The sequence below is a fragment of the Polistes fuscatus genome, unplaced genomic scaffold (genome assembly GCF_010416935.1).
Source record: "Polistes fuscatus isolate 324 unplaced genomic scaffold, CU_Pfus_HIC Scaffold6, whole genome shotgun sequence".
Lineage (NCBI taxonomy): Eukaryota > Metazoa > Arthropoda > Insecta > Hymenoptera > Vespidae > Polistes > Polistes fuscatus.
This window is the reverse complement of record NW_025113140.1, coordinates 2,067,257-2,087,200: the sequence shown is the minus strand read 5'-3', so window position 1 is coordinate 2,087,200 and position 19,944 is coordinate 2,067,257. Positions and strand designations below refer to the sequence as shown.

Sequence of the window (19,944 nt, the reverse complement as noted above, 5' to 3'; positions counted from 1 at the left end):
CTAAGGGTAGGACACCCATCGTGCATTCATCACTGAAGAATAAATGTAAGTCAATTTTTATATAAAACATTTTCTCAATAATTATAATAATGTTTTTATATCAATGGTCTATATAATCTTGTTTATATTTTTGTTTCAGATCATCGTTGGAATAGTGTTAAAATTTATTAATTAAATTCATCTGGAAATTCGTTTAACACTAGATTTTTTCATTATTGTTTCATTTACTATTTTTTAAAAACTTACAAAAATTGTTTGCATGAAGAAATAGGTAGAGGGGAGGAATTAATATTTACATATATTTCATTATGGTATTAAAAATCAACGTATATTTTAAAAAAATAATATTAAAATTTTATATATATATGTAGCATATGTAGCAAAGAAATTTGATATGAGTCAAATTGGTTTATTGTTAGTCCATTAATCTAGTGTTAATTGAATTAACTGCATGTAATGCAGTTTTAGAATCAGTGTTAGTGCATTGTCATCGTCATCGTCATCCTAAGGGTAGGAGACCCATCGTGCATTCATCGATGGAGATACAAAGTGAGTATATTTAGTATTTAATAATTCAACAAACATTTTAATTGTTTTCAGTAATAGTAGTGATATTAATAGTATTGTTTTTATTTCTGTTTCAGATTGCAATCGTGCGCGAAGCAATATTCGGGAGTTTTTTATCGTTTAAATAGATAATTAAAATCACGGATTAGAAGCACGTTCGTTCGTTCATTTCAATTCGCTCGTGTTACGCGATTGTATTAGAATTTTTTTATATTAAATTGACTGCGACCAAAGCAGTAATTGCATTAGACTTTGTTCGAGTAAAGTTGAATTTTTATCTTTAAACAGTCGCGCAGACTGTTCGCGTATTAGAATCAGTGCATCAATGAAGATTTTTCTACTTGCATTGACTGTGTGCAAAGCAGTCTTTGGAAGCAGTTGTAGAATCAGTGATCGGGCGTAAAACAAATTAAAATCAAACGCGAATTAGAATCAGTGTTGTTCGCCGTATAATAAAATTTCGGTTTCGCGATAAGAAACTCATCTATAGTTTCTTATTTTCGTTTATACCGCGTTTTTAGATTCACGCGAGGTGCATCGCCATGGTGCAATTGAATTTCATCCCATTGGAATGCATTGTAAGTATCTATTTTATTAACATTCTATTCGTTTTTGTTTGCTATAATTTTGGATCATATTACATATAACTTATCGTTTTGTTCTATTTTATTTTACAGATAAGACGACGGACTTTTTACCTTACCAAAGATGTGGGATGAATTCTTCGATGGATCATCGATGGATCTTCGGTGGATCTTCGATGGATCTTCGATGCATCTTCTCCTATACCATATTGAGGCATTCTTTGATGATGAGACTACAACACTTGCTGCAAAGTAGGAGTGTTTTGGAGCCATCGTAGAACTTCTTACGCAGTGAGTCAAAAAATTTAAAGTCCCTCCAGAGCTCAATCATGTCGAGGATGAAAGGTCCTAATCGGCACGAGCTACTGGTTGTAATTATTTAAATAAATTATTGACGAGCACATGAGTAATTTCTTTCTAGGAGTTACTCATGAAAATTGTATATTGTATTGTATGTTATATTGTATGTTTTATTAGTTCAGGATAGGTTTTCTTGTCTCATCGGTTAAATTCATTTAATTAATAGTGCAATTAATTAATGCACTTTCTTTTTATTACGTTTTTTGTTCGTGGTTAGTAGTGGTGAAACCGAGCATTAATTTACTCGGTTTTGTCCAGAAAAGCATGTAATAAATGTCTTACATGCATTGCTTCGTACTTATATTATCTAATCGCGATTAATTTGATGTATCGATATTTCGATATTATAAATAAATGAGCAAGAAGACAAACTCATTCGCGACGGATAGATTCTAGCAGTTAAGTTGTGACTCAAAGCCCAGTTCTCTTATTAGAACAGCCAACTTAATGAAAGGAGTCGTCCGAGGTTTTGAATTATATTAAAAGATATTAAAAGATATTAAAAATTATTATTTACCAAATAAATTGTAGAATCCATAGCCGCTTAGATAAATTTTTATAAATATGTATTTATGTATTATATATTTATGTGTTTTTAATCATATTTTTAGATTAGGATTTTCAGCTTCTAATATACTAATCTCCCGTTTCTCCCCCCTATACTTTCTGCGTTCTCATCTATGCGTGTGCCCAGGTGCTACTCGTACGGGTGAGAAACGGTTAGTATAGGTTTAGTTTTAAATTCTTCCCCTAATGGCGGCTGTTATTGTGCTAGTGGTTGCACGATGTACTTTACACCTGTATGTGCGTATTAGGTAGTGTGTACTGTACATCGTTTCGTGATAGTTTTTAATTAATGCATTATTTATAACTTAGAACACTACTTATTATAGCACACCTAAAATTAGGTGTAATATGAGAAATACACATGGTGGTATTTTTCTTTTTATATTAAATTTTTCTCATTTTTTTTTTCAAATCGTTTTGCATAGTAGAGTTGCTGCATTTATTTGCAGAAATTTTGATATACTCGTATATTTCTAGTATGCTGATATATACTAGTATTTACAAGTATTTTTCTTTAATCATATTTGCAATAATCATTAGCCTTGGCAGTCGATTACAGCATTGGTACGTACTCCCATAAGTTTAGAAAACACGCGTTTGAACTAGGGTGTCGGAGGTGCCCCGGGGCATGCTCTCTAGTTTAGGCTTTTGCACCCTGGTGGTATGTGAGAGAATCGTGGAGTGAGTGGGTGGGTACGTATGTATATTTGCTCTTTTTAAATATTGGTAATTGGCAGGCAGGTAGCATACTTCTTTGAGCGAATGTGAAAACTTTAATTTTAAGCAGGTAGGATCCAGGAAAGGCACGAGGTTTGCTTCCACTCCGGAGTGGAAATTCCGCCTCCTGGTTTATACAGAATTGTTACAAAAAAATTTTTTTTTATTCATTCCACCATGCTTCCTTTTTAAATTTATTTTGTAACTCTTCTGTAATCTTGATTATGTATCATGAGATTCAAAGGAATTTGCAACGATTTGAAAGATTTAGTTCTATTTCGATTCTATCTCAGACGAAATAGAGTCGAACAAATTCGCAAATACTTTGATCCATTTGATACTTAGTTTTAAGTATTATAATATTAGCACTTCGCACTATCGCGATCTTCTTATTTAGAAATATAACGAATGAATGAAATGAAAATATTGCAAGAAAATGCATAACATTTATTGCATTATTTATTTCAATTCTATTTTCTTACTTGGAATTAAAAGTGCGACGTGTTTTTAGGTCATCGATTAAAATGATCTGCTTGGACTTTCGTTTAATTGTGCTCGTGTATATTTCAATGAAATCTAAGTTCATTGTTGGTCCACGAGCTTGAATAACGGAGAATGTAAATTAATTTTTTCATAATTGAGAATTAGAATCATCAAACAAAATACGAGTTAATTTGCAAAAAAAAGTATGAGAGATCTTGTCTTGCTTGCGCACAGAAAATGTCCAAGGCAGTTTTCAGGGATGAAGAAAGAAGAGGCTAAATGCCGAAGAGGCTAATTGCCGAAGAGGCCCCCACTTAAATGTGGCTGAAGAGGGCAACTACATAGACTATTGAGTTATTTTCAAAAGTTCAACAGCAAGTTCGAACTTTTCGAGAATAGCTCTCTAGTCATATTTTATATTTTATTATATTACTTTCTTGCTCGTCAGTAATTTGTAGTTGTAATTGGAGATGATGGACCATTCCATCTCCTTGAGACACCAAATTCGTGTCTGTATCGTCAAAAAGATGCACATGTGTTTAGTTAATTCGAGTCAAAAATTTGAAAATGTTCGTATTATTAAATTTTAAAGATTAAATAACGTTCGGTAAATATTACAGTAATTTCTCTTTTCTTCTTTTGTATTTAAGATTTTTCTCTATGATCGTATTTTTTTAAATTTGTAATTTTTCTTTTCCTTATAATGCAGTTTAAAAGTAGTTCATAATACCTAATAAATATTATTTTTTGTAGTTTAATATTTGTTCTTTTCTTATTTCTTTATTTTTATATATTTTATGTAAATGTAAAATCACGCGTTTAAATTTACTTTTATGCAACGTGAAGTAGAGATTTGATAAAAATAAATAGAGAATTCAATTAAGAGAAAAGTGCATCTGCGAATTGGACGATTTATATGTCAGGCTACTGTATCAATTGACTGTATGATTAATATATTTTTCTTTTTGTTACAGGTGATTATCGTGGGATTCAACATCAAAACTTTTTGATTTTTTCTATTTGTACACCTTAAAAGGCTACCTTTTAAAATATATGTATAAATGCATTTTTGAAGGCACACATATTATCACTAAAAAAGAAATATAATTATTTAAAATTCTATAAAAATGTAACTTGAAATATTGATGAATATGTACCAATGATTTTTAATATTGTTTTTAATAATATGTTTAATTAATTAACATTGTTTCAGATCTTACATAAGACTTTAGTGGAACTACGTATGGTATGATTATAATAATAATAATAATAATAATAATAACAATAGTTATAGCCATAAAATAATATTACATACTTTTTTAATTTTATTCTACTTTTTTCTATGGTACGAAAAAATTTTTTGGATATTCTAATATAAAGTTCTTCGTAAAATCACTTATTGCATAGGATAATTACAAATTTACACTTGCATTTTTTGGATGCTTTTTTCTATGGTTTTTTTTTTTTATCTTCTTTCTCTTATTTTTTTATTTTAAGGATTAATTAAAGCATAGAATCGTTGCGTGATACTTAATAATGCACTTTCTTACTCGACCAAGGTTTAATTTATTATAAAAAGAAAGAAATTGGTTTTGTACCGAGAAAGTAATTAGGTTCTTACCAACATACAATAAGACGACTTTCCTTGTACTGAGAATTTTAAAAGTGTCGCTTACGCAACTCTCTCTCTCTCTCTTTTTTCTTTGTTTCTCCTTAGCATTGCGGTAAAAGCTACTATTTAAATCTCTAGGATTAACATGGAATGGCTGATCGTGTATAACCATTTTTCTACATATAACATAGTGAAATGTTCTACAATCATTTTACACATGATAAGCATTATTACTTGGCAATGCTGCTAATGATCATTATTGTTCTTTTTTTATTGTACATGCACCTATACACATACGCACATATTTGCATATATTCGGACTCGCAACGTGCCAATTTCGAGATCGTTCGAAAGTGATTTTTTTAATACGATTAATTAAGAAGTTCCACATGTTTTCTCGTTCTCTCTCTTGCATTATTTGTTTTATATATATGAGCCATTTATTTTGAAAGTGGCCTAACTCCATTTTTCATTTTTTTCCGGTTACCCACGGTAACATGTACAGCTTCAAATTATCTATCAATAAAGCATTTAAGATTTTTTATATTCCGAGTAAATACGGTCATTCTGGACACATAAGTTTTCAGAGTTAGTTGAATCACTGAACCGTTTATTTTGAAAGTGGCCTAAATCCATTAGGAGTAGAGATTTTGGTGTGGTAGAAATGGCATTAAAAAAAATAATTTACTGTTTGTTCCCCGAGAGTATTACAATATTATCAAAAAGTGTCGGAAAGGTAATAACTTTATTGTACATGAAATGAGACAAGAAGATTTTGTATCAACAATATTATTAGAAGACGCAATTTTTAAAAGGGTCAAGAATTCTAACGGAGAACCAATAAACTGGTTAAAAATATGTTGGATGCGTTTTGTCAAAAATGAATAAGATTTTCTATAAGACATCAATGAATGAGAACGAAAATTTGAAAGTCCTGAATTTAATACCACGTCGGGGTAGACCAAGAAAGTTCGAAAATATTGGATGGACCCCACTGTATAAAAATATATGACAAATTACAAGCGCAAAATTCAAGGACATAATTGACTTATTACGATATATACCACCGGAACATCGTGATTTCTTTAAATCCCTTTCACATACACAAAATGTAGATGAGTAGAAAATTGTTTTGTAATTTATGTTTGTAAAAAATTTTGAATCGCATAATTTATGTTTTTAAAGTGTTACAAAGATATGTAAAATAAAATAAGTATTGTTTTTTCGCAATTTGAAGCATCTTAAATTATGTTGAATGGACTTCGGTTTCTTCAAATTTTATACCGAATCTGGTTGTTAATTTTGAAAGTGGCCTAACTCCATTCTTGGTAAGAAAACGCATATTATTCACTTAATAATTGCCATTATTTTAATAGGAACTGTAAATTGAACACCTTTAGATACACTTAAGCAACATAACTCATTGTTATTCTTTACGTATATTTTGAATTGCATTGAAACGCAAACCTTTAAATATCTCAATTTAAGGTTATATGGAGTTAGGCCACTTTCACAATAAACGGCTCATATATATATATATTTTCTTTTTCCTTTTTGAATATTCATTAACATTTTTATTCTATCCCGGATTATTATCGGCAACGTCCTTGATCGTTCTTTTTTTTATATATATATATTCCCTAGCGATTGGTTGAAAATTACATTGAAAAAGTCATTTTCCAGTCGGTATAGAGATCCCTCAGAGCTTCGAAAATAATGAAATATAAAAAAGAAATAAATGCAAATAAGTGTTGGTAGAGAAGTAACTCGAACCCGTATCTGATAACGAAAATACCGGACAAGCAAATATTTCTATGATCGATTGTACGCGTGTGTGGGTGCGTGTACTTACATGAATGGAAATTTTTCTAATAAATGAAACATTAGAGGGATAGAGGTTTTTCCTCGCTTGTCTCTATCGATGTATTACGCTGTTCATGCCTGCCGGCGAAAGTTAACAGCTAATTAGTTGCCTAATAGAATTAATGGCTATGATGGTCATGCGCCCAACACACATTACTTAATTGTATTATTAGCCTGAGAAGCTTATAGCCACTCACTCTCTCTCTATACAGGGTGAGTCAGAATTAATTGAACACCTGAATATCTCTGTTGAATTTAAAAACCATCAAAAATGTCTACGTCCTAATCAAAAAATGATTTCAAAGTGCTCACATGATCGTCGTAACGTATTTTGTAGCTTTAAATCTAACAGAGATATTCTAATTCCCGATTAATTCTGACTTACCTTGTATATTTTATTTCTAGTGTGCATCGTGTTTAGCGAAAAGGAAACAAATAAAAAAAATAGAATAAATAGACAATATAAGTGTATGTAGGTGTTCTTCGTTAATGCGTTTCATTTTTCTCTACTTATACGACAATCGTTCCGCGGATTTTTTATATGAAAAGAAATTCCGGAATATTCCCTGCTATTACGTACATTTCTCGCGGTAAAAATTCGACTAACAATAAGATGAAAATTCAACTTAAATCCGACAGTATTATAGTCGAGACAAAAAAAAACACAGGATTATCTTATTACTTTATCTGCCGAGATATTTATTTACTGATATTTATCGTAATTATCATTTTGTTCATTTTCCACAATCGAAATCTTGGCTTTTAGGATGATTAATAAATACGCAATGTTATGTTTTCGAATTGTTATTTTTAAATATTCTTGTTACTTCAGTATTTAAAAACGTATGCGTTTTTGATATTCTTCACATATTTTGTTGATTTAAATATAGAATCAGTAAATTAACATTCACGTTCACGTACATTTTGAAATATCTTTTAAAGAGATAATCGCATTTACATTTCAATAGATAATCAATTCGAATCGTGTAGCACTTTACGTTTCTCTAATAAAGTACTCAATTAAAAGATTAATAGTTTGAATTTATAATTGATAACACAGTGTCTACTGTGTACGTGGATATTCGTTTGTAAAATCAGCATTGCTTATACGTTACATGATATGTATTTACATATCTATTCATTAATATTCCATCCTTGATAAATCGAGCAAATGAAGTAAATGATCGGTACAACGCATAAATTCGAAACACAATTGCAACGCGTAATATCAAATGATTCAAATATTTTATTCTTTTTTTTTTATTATTTTTATTAGTTTGAAACAAAAAATAAGAAAATTTTTGGCCCAAGTCGAGTAGGAAAAAAAGAAAAAAGACAGAGAAAGATAAAGAGAGAGAGAGAGAGAGAGAGAGAGATAAACGTCGGAGACAAATTTTTTTTTTTATGGTCGATTCCTCTTTCATTCTTTTGTCCCAAGAAAAAAAATGATAGATAGATGGAATGAGGAAGAAGGGGGATTAACTTCTAGCATAGGAGCTGGTGGTACGAGAAAAAGTGTAGAATGAAAAAGAAGAGGAGGAAAGGTGGAAGATACTTAACTGGTTCTTACTTGAAAATCAATAACACACCGTATAGAATCTGTCTTCCTTAAAATCTGTGCAAAGCACGTATCGAATCTTTTTATTGGACGATCCACAACCGAAAGATCTATTGTTCACTCTTCGCATTCAGTAAAATGATTAGGTGAAGGCACGTAAAGATGAAAAGGATTAAAGAGAGAGAAAGATAGAGGGGATGAGGAGGGGGTAGGAGGGAGGGGGTAGAGAAAGAAGGAGAACTGTGGTAATGCAGAGAAATAGCAAGTTCGGTAGGGAAGTTAGAAACTTCTTCGACAAAGGGAGTTATTCTCCATGGCGGTTTAATTCTCTTTGGCACCATATGCGTCGTGTTTTAGTCAAAGAGCTACTTACTTAACTTCTACTTACCAAGTAAATTGAGTTCATTCGATCGAGAAAAACACTAATCCCGTTATTATCTTCAATATTATCTTAACTGGAGTATATTCACAAATTTTTCTCCTTTTTGCTCGTAAATTCTTTATTTATTTTTTTTTCAATCGATAATTACAACAATGTTATAACTATGTTAACAAGTATTATTCTTTTTTTATATAATTTTTCGTAGAAGCATTATTTTTTCATTCATTATTGGCAAAAGAGTAATTTCATAATAAAAATTCTTTTATCGAATCTCTCGAATGCACATCGAGGTAACATTTATGTAATCGATAAATCTGGTTGATATTCAATTTGCGTAGATTATCGAATAAGAAAAGTTATGCCGATTCGTATATTAATTCTCCTTTTAGTAGCTTCGTGATTTACAATAGTGTAGTATAGTATAGTATAGTATAGCGTAGACGTGGTATGAGGTAGTAAATGTATAGGAAAGTAAATCGAACTCGAACTGAATGTCGATTTGAACGCAACGATTGATCGACTGTAGTTTGCATTTTATCTTAAGATTGCCACTTTCTTTCGGACCGAATACCGTTCTCAGATACTTCCCTAGTCCTTCGCATTTTCCATTCAAATACGTTCGGATAAACCGTATTGAAAGTTCCTACTACTACATTACATCCTTCAACGTTTTCTCTTTCGAATGTAAAGAACATTTTTTGAATCATCCTGCGTATTCTTAAAACTAATGGAATAACTTATTCATCTATAAGGTAAAAGCCCCCTCGGTTGGCCAGGCCCCCTCTATTGGCCACTTTATGCCACAACAGTGATTATAAATTATATGCTGATGTGCACATGGTGACAGTTTTTAAAAAAAAAAAATTCTAATTTTAAAATATCATTGAAAGTAATTCGGATTATTTTAAAAATATATTTAAAAACGAAAAAAAATAAAGTTGGGCAAGACTTCTGTTTTTGGATGGTTTCTTGTTAAGTAAGGTAAGGATACTGTGATTTTTATTAACCTATATATTTCATTTTTGACAATAGCAACCAAAATATTTTTTTTTTCTGCAATTAACATAGCTTAAAATTATTATAGAAATTGAAAATTAAGTGATTTTTAATTATTCTCCATTAAAAATATGGTGGCCAAGCATGGAGACAGTATTATTGCCTCTGTTTTTATTATTAGCCAACTTATGGCTATTCGCTTTGAGGTTATATATATTTGTACATAAAGTATTCAACTAGTTTTTTTAATACTAATGAGTAATTAATTTCTTTGTACACGAGTTTTGAATTATTCAATTTTGATTTATTTAATAAATTAGTTATTAATTAATTATTTATTTTAAATAGGAAACATGGCCAAATGAGGGGACATGCGTGGCCAAAAGAGGGAGAAAGTTGGCTAAAAATAGGGACATTGCAAATCTATGTTTTTTTTAATTTATTATTAAAATATTTATGAATAATTTGTCTTTTCCTTATTTTTATTCAAAGCTGAAAGCTCAAGCTTACAGGTTAAACCATTAGTTTAGATGTAAGTTATTTTATTGAATGAATATAATTTTTCTAAAAAAGAAAACGGCTTAACTGGCCAACCGAGGGGGCTTTTACCTTATATGCATTGTCAATTGACTATTTCCAAATCTTTCGACTCTATATTTTTTTTCTTTTTTTTTTGTTTTTTTTTTCTTTTACCTCGTAATCATTTTTACCCGTGTTCTTTGACTTCCACCATAGATCAGAATTAATTTTTCAAATGACAATGTGACAATGTGTACGTTGCGAATTTTATCTCTTTTTTTTGATGATCCGTAAAAAGAAATGACAACAGTGTAATCTGAATATTGCAGATAATACCCTGTTGTTTCAGCTCGGATTAAATTTTTCCGCAGGTTTATTTTTTTATTGATCAAACTCCATTTGTTTCGTTTGTAAACATTTTCACATATCCCGTTCGATCGTCCCAGTTTGATAACTTTAGAAAATCCTCGCGAAACAACGAGTAGTTCTTGTTACAATTCGGTCTTTATATTTGAAATACTTTATAAAACATAAACGTTTACTTGACAACTTTGTGCACGATAATTGCTCTCTGATTCGACGTTAATTATTATAAGAAAAGTTAAACAATCGTTGGAAATTATGGTAATCTACCATCTACGTTCGACGATTATGTTCTACGAGTATTGTTTATAGGATGTTAGAAGTTTCGTGAGTTTCTCAAAAGAAGGAATAAAAAGAAATCATTTCCATATTTTATGTTTAATTATTCGTTATGCACTTTAGTTAATTATGAATTTTCCTAAGATATCGAATAAGAAAGATTTAAGAGAGTAATTTGTTTAAATTATTAACGAATGTTATTTTTATTTGATTAAAAATCGATTCGATTGCATTCCTAAATTTCATTCTATTAACTTAAAAGATTTATTATCATTTCATACGATCTTTTTGTATTCCTTCTGTTTCGAATTTCTATCGAAGAACGAACTTCTTCGCATGGAAGATTAATCTCTTTAATTATTTTATTCGCTTTCTTCAAAATTAAGATGCTTTTATGTTAATGAAAAGTATTTATAAATGTATACTGCCTTTGATCGCCGTGACTCTTTCCTCGGCGAATAGGAAAAAGTATTTTATCTTAAAAAGATATTACTAATGCGCTTTCTAAAAGCATTCTTTCATTTTATTTCGTCTTACAATCAGAGATGATATTTTTATCACGTTTGAAACTCTTTCTTTCTTTCTTTCTTTCTTTCTTTCAAAATTATTAAAGAAAAAGTTCTCTTTCGATATTCATTATGTTTATTCTTTAACATGATTCATTTTACGACTAATTCAAATATTCATTTTCTTATTATTGAATATTTTTTATGAAATTTGTGGCAATTATTAAAAGAAATTTAAAAACGATCATTTTGTTACAATTTAAAAAATATATTAAGAATTTTCAATCTTTAATATGTCTCGTTTTTTGGAAAAATTTTTACAAACAATGTTCAACCGAATCGACGATTTTTCCATAAAATCGATTATTTATTTCGTTGATGAAAAATACATTTAATCTTAGGAGGGAAAAACTTTCTTATCTCGGATTTTCGTATATATATATATATATATATATATATTTTCTACGATATAATTTAACGCGATTTGCTTTACTAGGGCATGACTTTTAACTATTTTCAACGGAGACGGTAGGTTCTCTTCCTCAGTCGAAAAACTCTGCCGAGATTACAAGAGAAACTTGTAACGCCAAAGTTTCCAGAACATCGAAACGATTATCGGTCATGAATAACATCCAAAAGGATTCCACTTGTTTAACATCTAACGTTCATTCCAATTGCATTCTGATTTGTATTTTTGATCCTCAAAAAAAAAAAAAGGAAAAGAAAGCAAAAAAGTAATTGAAACATTCGATTGAATCAACTTTAACAATTAAATTAATTTTAAATATTTAGTTTATTTCTCATCAACGAGATATAACACATCGATTAGATTAATATTATTCGAATATTATTAGCATCGGTTTAGTTGGAGACACCTAATTCCACTGTTTAAACACATTAATAAAATAATAATGAAAAACTTGAGAAAGACACTAAATCTTGGTTATGAACGAAGGATTCATTTTCTTTTTAAAATATTGTTCTTGCAATACTATGATAAGATGCGTTCCGTTTTATTTATGGACGATTTCTTACCGCCGTATTGCATTTACCACCGACTGGAAAATGAAGTTTATGATTATAGTCGTCTTCTATCTAAATATAAACGTCGTCTAATCTTAAATGAGTCAAATTAACACACTTCGGTAACCTAGTCTAAATACAGCTAATTGAATTTTCTGATAGAAAAGTTAAAAATACAAAGTTTACATTGATCCTAGTATCAATATTTCCATTATTACTGAATAATTAAATCTCTCCTGTGCGTACCTTTATTTTTATACAAACTTTTTATATAAAACTGCAATACAACATTTTAAAAGTATGTCTGACAAAGGTTTGCTAGTAAAAGTACTTATTTTTTTTCTATATTTTCACATAAAACACCTACACATGTACACATATTTATGCATATAGCAAGTATATGCATAATATATGTAGTATATGCATGTATTATATATCAAGTATTTTCTTTCATTGAAAGTATCAGCATGGCAAAATCATCGAAAAATCTTAAATTCACAATTTAAAGAACAATACCTTCCAACCCATATGGACTCGATAGGAACAATTTTAAAAAGACTAGCTAATATTTTAGAAACTTATTTACAAATTAATTTCAAAATATTAATTAGAATTTTAGAAATCTGTAACGGAAAAGAAATAGGCATGTTGCATTAAACACATCTATGTACGTTGGACATAATATATGATAAGATTTGGAAATTTTGTAAAGTTGAATATATTTGTATAAATATAAGTAAATTCATTAAAATATATTTTTTTTAGTACTGACAAAAATAGTCTGTTAAATAATAATCTAAGTTTTCAGGACAATCCAGAATCCAGATTTGATGAATTCAGAGTAATTATAAGAAGATTTTAATAGTTATAATATAATGCAATGTTATTGCTTATTTGTTTTCCTATTAATTTTTATTTTTATTTAGAGCGATTGACATGGGTATATAAAGGGTCATCAAATTCTGGTTACATCCTGATATAATTTTTTATAATTCATCTATGGAAGAAAGAACACAGAAACTTTTATCACACTTTAATAAAATAACAAACGATGTATAAGCAAAATCATAATTCTTATTTTATATTGACTCGTTTTACATAAATATTTTATTGCTAAAATAAAATGATATCTTACTAATATATATAACTGTCACTCGTCAAGATAATTAAGAACAATAAAAAATCAACGTAAGAAGATATTACTCGAGAATCGAAAGAGTTAGATTGTAAGATTGATAATTTTAACACAAATTTTATTATTATTGAATTTATGTAAATTAGATTTTTATCGTAATACTAAATAGTATATTATCATTCTTCTGATTAAAAGAAAAAATACAAGTACATTGCTCGACGTCATTTCTAAATCATTTTACGTCGGAAAAGAAAATTTCAAATAAGATACTCGTAATGAAATCAATACTATCGTTTTTGCAGTAAGTTGAGTTTATTTTAATATAAATTAAATTTATTTTAAAAAATAAAGATAAAAAATAGTTTGTGTATTGCTTCTTAAGGAAACGATACTACAACTGGTGCGCTAACATTTTTATTTTTAATGCTTTATTCTTTTCCGGAAATTCAAATACGTACACTAAGCATTTAAACCCTTCATTAGTTGTCATTACTTTTTTCAAATCAAATATATTTTTATACTAGACTTGTATCATGCTTTCCACATTCCTGGTTACAGAAACAAGTATACGAAGAGCTGTACGAAATGTACGACTCAAGCGATCCAAAAGATATTCCTATTACATATCAAGATATTAGAGATATGAGTTTTTTAGAACGAGTCATCAAGGAAACTCTACGTCTTTTCCCTCCAACTCCTTTCGTTGGACGAACATTATCTAAAGGAAGAGATTTTAGGTCAATATTTTCAACTAGTATAGAATCGTCTATTCGAACAGTAAATTTTCTCAATAGAGTAACAGCTATTATTTTCATTACGATCATTGTCAATTTTCGTCATATAAAAGCGATACTTAATGCACATTTATTTTGCTGAACAATTATTTAGAATACTATTTTAAGAATCTATAAAAATATACTATTACTAATGCAACTTCTTTCTCAAAGCGAAATGGAATAAAACATTTAGAGTTATAATTTCCTTGTAAGAACCGATCAGGATTAAATCTTAAAGGCTCTTTCGAATATTTATCTTTTCGGTGGAGTGAAAATATTGCAAAAAGTACAGAGCAATTTTTCGGTATTACCACATGTAAAAAATACAGGATTACGTCAGGTTTACGTCAGGGTTTGCAGCTTTGCGAAATGAATGTATTACTACAAATACTACACGACTATTTGTATATTTTGTTTAACATTGACATTATTATTTAATGTAGTAATAATATTTATTTATTTATTTTATTGAGCGAACGAGAATGTGGTTACCTTTCGTAAACCTGCAAACCCTGCCGTAAGCTTGACGTAATCTTGTATTTTTTACATGTGATAATACCAAAAAATTGCTCTGTACTTTTTGCAATATTTTCACTGCACCGAAAAGATAAATATTCGAAAGAGCCTTTAAGATTTAATCCTAATCGGTTCTTACAAGGAAATTATAACTCTAAATGTTTTATTCCATTTCGCTCTGAGAAAGAGGTTGCATATAGTAATAGTATATTTTTATAGATTCTTAAAATAGTATTCTAAATAATTGTTCAGCAAAATAAATGTGCATTAAGTATCGCTTTTATATGACGAAAATTGGCAATGATCGTAATGAAAATTGAGAAAATGTACTGTTCGAATAGACGATCCTATACCAGTTGAAAATATTGACCTAAAGTCTGTACCTTTAGATAATGTTCGTCCAACGAAAAGAGTTGGAGGGAAAAGACGTAAAGTTTTCTTGATGACTCGTTCTAAAAAATTCATATCTTTAATATCTTGATATTTAATAGGAATATCTTTCGGATTGCTTGAGTCGTACATTTCGTACAGCTCTTCGTATACTTGTTTCTGCAACCAGAAATGTGGAAAGCATGGTACAAGGCTAGTATAAAAATATATTTGATTTGAAGAAAGTAATGACAACTAATGTAGGGTTTAAATGCTAAGTGTGCGTATTTGAATTTCTGGAAAAGAAGAACGCATTAAAAATAAAAATGTTAGTGCACCAGTTGTAGTATCGCTTCCTTAAAAAGTAATAAAAATTATTTATAATATTTATTCTATAAAACGAATTTTATTTTAATTAAAATAAACTCAACTTACTGCAAAAACCATAGTATGGATTTCATTACGAGTATCTTACTTCAAATTTTCTCCTACGACGTAAAATGATTTAAAAATGGCGTCGAGCAATGTACTTGTATTTTTTTCTTTTAACCAGAAGAATGTATAATATACTATTTAGTATTGCGATAAAAATATTATTTAAATGAGTTTATTAACAATAAAATTTGTTTCAAAATTATTATTCTTACTTTTATCTGGCTAATTCGATTCTCGATTAATTTTATTTTTTTGCGTTGACTTCTTTTCTTTCTTAATAATCTTGACAAGTGACAGTTATATATATTAATAAGATATAATTTTGTTTTAGCAATAAAATTTGTAGGTAAAATAAGTCGATATAATATAAGTATTATGTTTTTGCTTATACCTCGTTCGTTATTTTATTAAAGTGTGATAAAAGTTTCTGTGTTCTTTCTTCCATAGATAAATTATAAAAAGTTATATCAGGATTTAACCAAAATTTGATGACCCTTTGTATACCCATGTCCATCATTCTGAATAAGATTAAAAATCAAAGTAAAAAAAACAAATATATGGAATAACATTGCATGATATTCTAATTTATAACATTTTTTTTTTTAACTACTCCGAAATATATTCATCAAGTTTGGATTCTTGATTGTCTTGCAAATTAAAATCATTACGTATCAAACTATCTGTTGGTACTAAAAGAAAACAAATTTTAATAAATTTACTTATATTTATATAAATATTTTCAAGTTTAAAATATTTTCAAATCTTATCATGAATTATTCCCAACGTACATAGATGTACTTAATGCAACATACCTATTTTTTTTTCGTTACAGATCTCTAAAATTCTAACTAGTATTTTTTAATTATTTTGTAAATAAGTTTCTAAAATTTTAGTTAGTCTTTTTAAATTTGTTTCTATCGAGTCCATATGGGTTGAAAGGTATTGTTCTTTAAATTGTGAATTTAAGATTTTTCGATGATTTTGCCATGCTGATACTTTCAATGAAAGAAAATACTTTATTTTAAATTGTCTGATTGCTTCTTTGTTATTTTCTATATACTTATTAATTAAAAAATAGAAAAAGAGAATTCTTCTGTATGTAAGAAGATATGGTAAAAGTACTTTTGCCAGCAACCCTCTGTAAGACATACTTACAAAATATTGTAATATAGTGTAGAATATTATATAATTAAACATATATTTTATATATATCTCTGTGTTCGCGAATGATAATGATTTTTTCTAATTAAATTGAAAATGTTATAATATTGCCAGTAGTAGGGAAAAGTTATAGTAAACACGTTCTCAATCGTCCTACGTATTCGTCTAATCATTTGTTCGTTACGTTTACTTTCCGTCGTGTTTTTCGTCTACGATTTGGTTATCTCCTCTTTTTTCTACATTTCTTAGTTACTTCGATTCTTATGACGTTTACTCGTCTATCATTTATTCATCTACACTCTTCTAAACTTGTCTATTTTCGTTTAACATCTACTTTTACGGTCTAAGTTTGACTGTGAACGCTTTTACTTTCGTCGCCCAAAATCTAACGTTTTTTATCGTCTTTCTGATTTGTAAATCATCTCAATCGTTAAGTAGCATGATTTTTCGCTAATCAATCGCGTATCAATTAACAAATCATTCGCACGCATACGCTCATCAATCCTTGACGATTCGATTCTCTCGTCTTCGCAGGTCGCTCGTGGCGTCGATCAAGGATTTTACAATTTTTATCAAAAATTATTACCGTTTTAATATACTTCTTAGATGAGGCATGCGTCACAGCCCTGCGTCTCCTTCGCCTTCTCGTTTTTCCTCGGACATTTGCCTCAATTTGCCGAACATTATCCACGCTACTCGCAATGAGAATATTTCGGCTCGAGTCCCCTCTCGCAGAGCTCGCCACGCTAATGCGACTAAATGCACTGCAATACGAGAAAACAGGTGTTATTATTCGTCTTCCTAGCTTCGTGATATCTACTACTTACATTTTTCGTGCGATAAGTTGGCTTTCCTGATAAAACGCTACGTTTCTCCCCAGTCGAATTCGTAGATCTCGTTGAATCTTGGTCCCATAGTAGTATTTTTGTTAACTGCTTTGTCGATTAAATACATTCTATCGTCACAAAACAATGAATACGCAATGACATATTTAAGATTTCGTCGGTAAAGTAGTTTAGAATATTGATATCATCGATCGGTACGCGATGATGCTCATAGTGATCTTCTTGTCATGCGCATAATCTCGGAATGTCAACCCTTCTTCAAAATTCCTGCTTCAAACTTCCTTCCCATGTCTATCTTGCCGCATCTCGGACGATACGTGCGTCTTAACTCTTCGATTAATTCGTTAAATGTCATTCGAAGGTGTTCGGTTCTAGAATTGAACCCATTCAAATGCCTTTTTGTAGAACACGTTGAGTAACACTCGAATTTATAAGGAAATGATGACCGATACTGAATTTTCCGTTCTTCAGGCCACGTCAGTCACCAGTGATCAAATGATGGGGTTTATTGTCTAATAATTCACTGACAAATTCGACAATCATTCGTAAATATGAATTCTGTGTAATGGTCGTGGTATAATTACAAAGTTGCGTTCTCAACTTACTTTTTCTATCTGCTGCACGCCATCTACCTGTAGCTTCTAGATCTGTCGAAGCATTGATAATTCATATCAAGCGAGTTCAAGTTCCCGTTGTTACATCATTTCGTTTCCAAGCCTCAAAGAGTGTTCTTTCTCTTTTTTTGGATTGAAATATTCTCAATATGATTCGGTTGTCTTCTCTTATTCTTTAAACTCGTTCCTTTCTTTTATTCTTCCGTCGTCTATTCGTCTACCATTTTTATTCGTTTATTCGTTTACACTCTTCTAAACTCGTCACAATCGTTCTACCATCCAAGTTCGACTGTGAACGCCTAATACGTTATGCTAACTGACTACAACTTCCTTTTACTTTAGCTACCCAATATCTAACAGCATATTTTCAACTTTCTGTTTAACCAATCCTCATAGCCATTAAATGGAACGTTCTTCTACGAACCAATCAAAAATTAGCAAATCATCATACCTTCTTCCACTCCTTCCTTAACATACGTTCATGCTACTATTTCTCAACATTTTAACTCTTCCACAGTAATGTTATGTAAAAAGTTAATTTATTTCAATGAAATATTCAACATTTGAACTTCGGGCTTATTTTAATCAATATTTAACACATTGCGCAAAAGATGTTTAATAGAGTTATATAAGTGTTTATTTAGTGTTTCAAATTGATTTATTTTTATAAAGTTTACGAATCAAATTCTTTTATTAACACTCACAATAAGAGAAATCTTTTGATTATATTATATTCGCGAAATTTATTTATTAAATATATATATATATAATTATTATTAATGTTGAGAAGCAATAACTGTAGAAATATATTCTATGATGAATTGAACAATTTAGAAAATTCTAAAAGTAGTTCAATTAATTTAAAAAGTGATTTTTGTTTGGAGCAAATATTATGTTAACGCTGAAAAGATAATTCAGTTTGCTTAATATTAATATATATAATATAATAAACACTGAACATGAATATAATATATATATATATTATATATACAATTTAGAAAATTATAAAGGTAGTTCAATTAATTTAAAAAGTGATTTTTGTTTGGAGCAAATATTATGTTAACGCTGAAAAGATAATTCAGTTTGTTTAATATTAATATTAGTTTTTAATAATATTTAACAATAATATAAGCTTTTTTAATAGTAGTTGAGAAATAATGAACACATAGGAATACTTTCTAAAAATAGATTAAGAACGTAATCATTTTTCTTCAGTCATCAAGGACACCGTCGACACATGTAGACAGTGAAATAACAAAATGAATTTGCGTAGATTCATTTATCCTATACGTATAAATATTTTTTTTCCATATATAAAGTATATAATTTAAAATTTATATAAGATTGTAGAATAGAACTTAGTGCAGTGTTTGCATAATGTTTCTTCAAAGAAATAATTTATTTTTTTTTTCTATTTGACTTTGTATTATGCTAATGATACTCATTAAATAAGAGAACAAAATAACATAGGATTACATCGATTGAAAAAAGGTCAAAAGGAAATGACTTAATGTTGCAATTATGCATAACTACGTCAATAAACTTCTATTATTCCAGAAAAAATATGTGATTTTTTTCTCTATCTCATAGAACTGATAAATACATTTGATCAATAATTATACATGCGATCGTACGTGTTTTCTTTTTATGTAATTCTATTACGCGTTCATTTTATTCTCCAGTAACGGTTCATGATAAATTAATTGAACATATA

General features: G+C 29.3%; 1 protein-coding gene and 1 long non-coding RNA gene across 4 annotated transcripts in view; one reads left to right on the top strand and one right to left on the bottom strand.

Moving 5' to 3' along the window:
• Positions 1-19,944, top strand: part of LOC122523000 (TOX high mobility group box family member 3-like) — a 380,641-nt gene that overhangs the window by 181,567 nt on the left and 179,130 nt on the right. The gene's annotated exons all lie outside the window — the stretch shown is intronic.
• LOC122523045 lies at positions 17,013-18,582 on the bottom strand. The gene is made up of 2 exons (XR_006305232.1): positions 17,599-18,582; positions 17,013-17,535 (listed from the first exon to the last, which is right to left on the bottom strand). It is a non-coding gene; the product is annotated as an uncharacterized LOC122523045 (long non-coding RNA).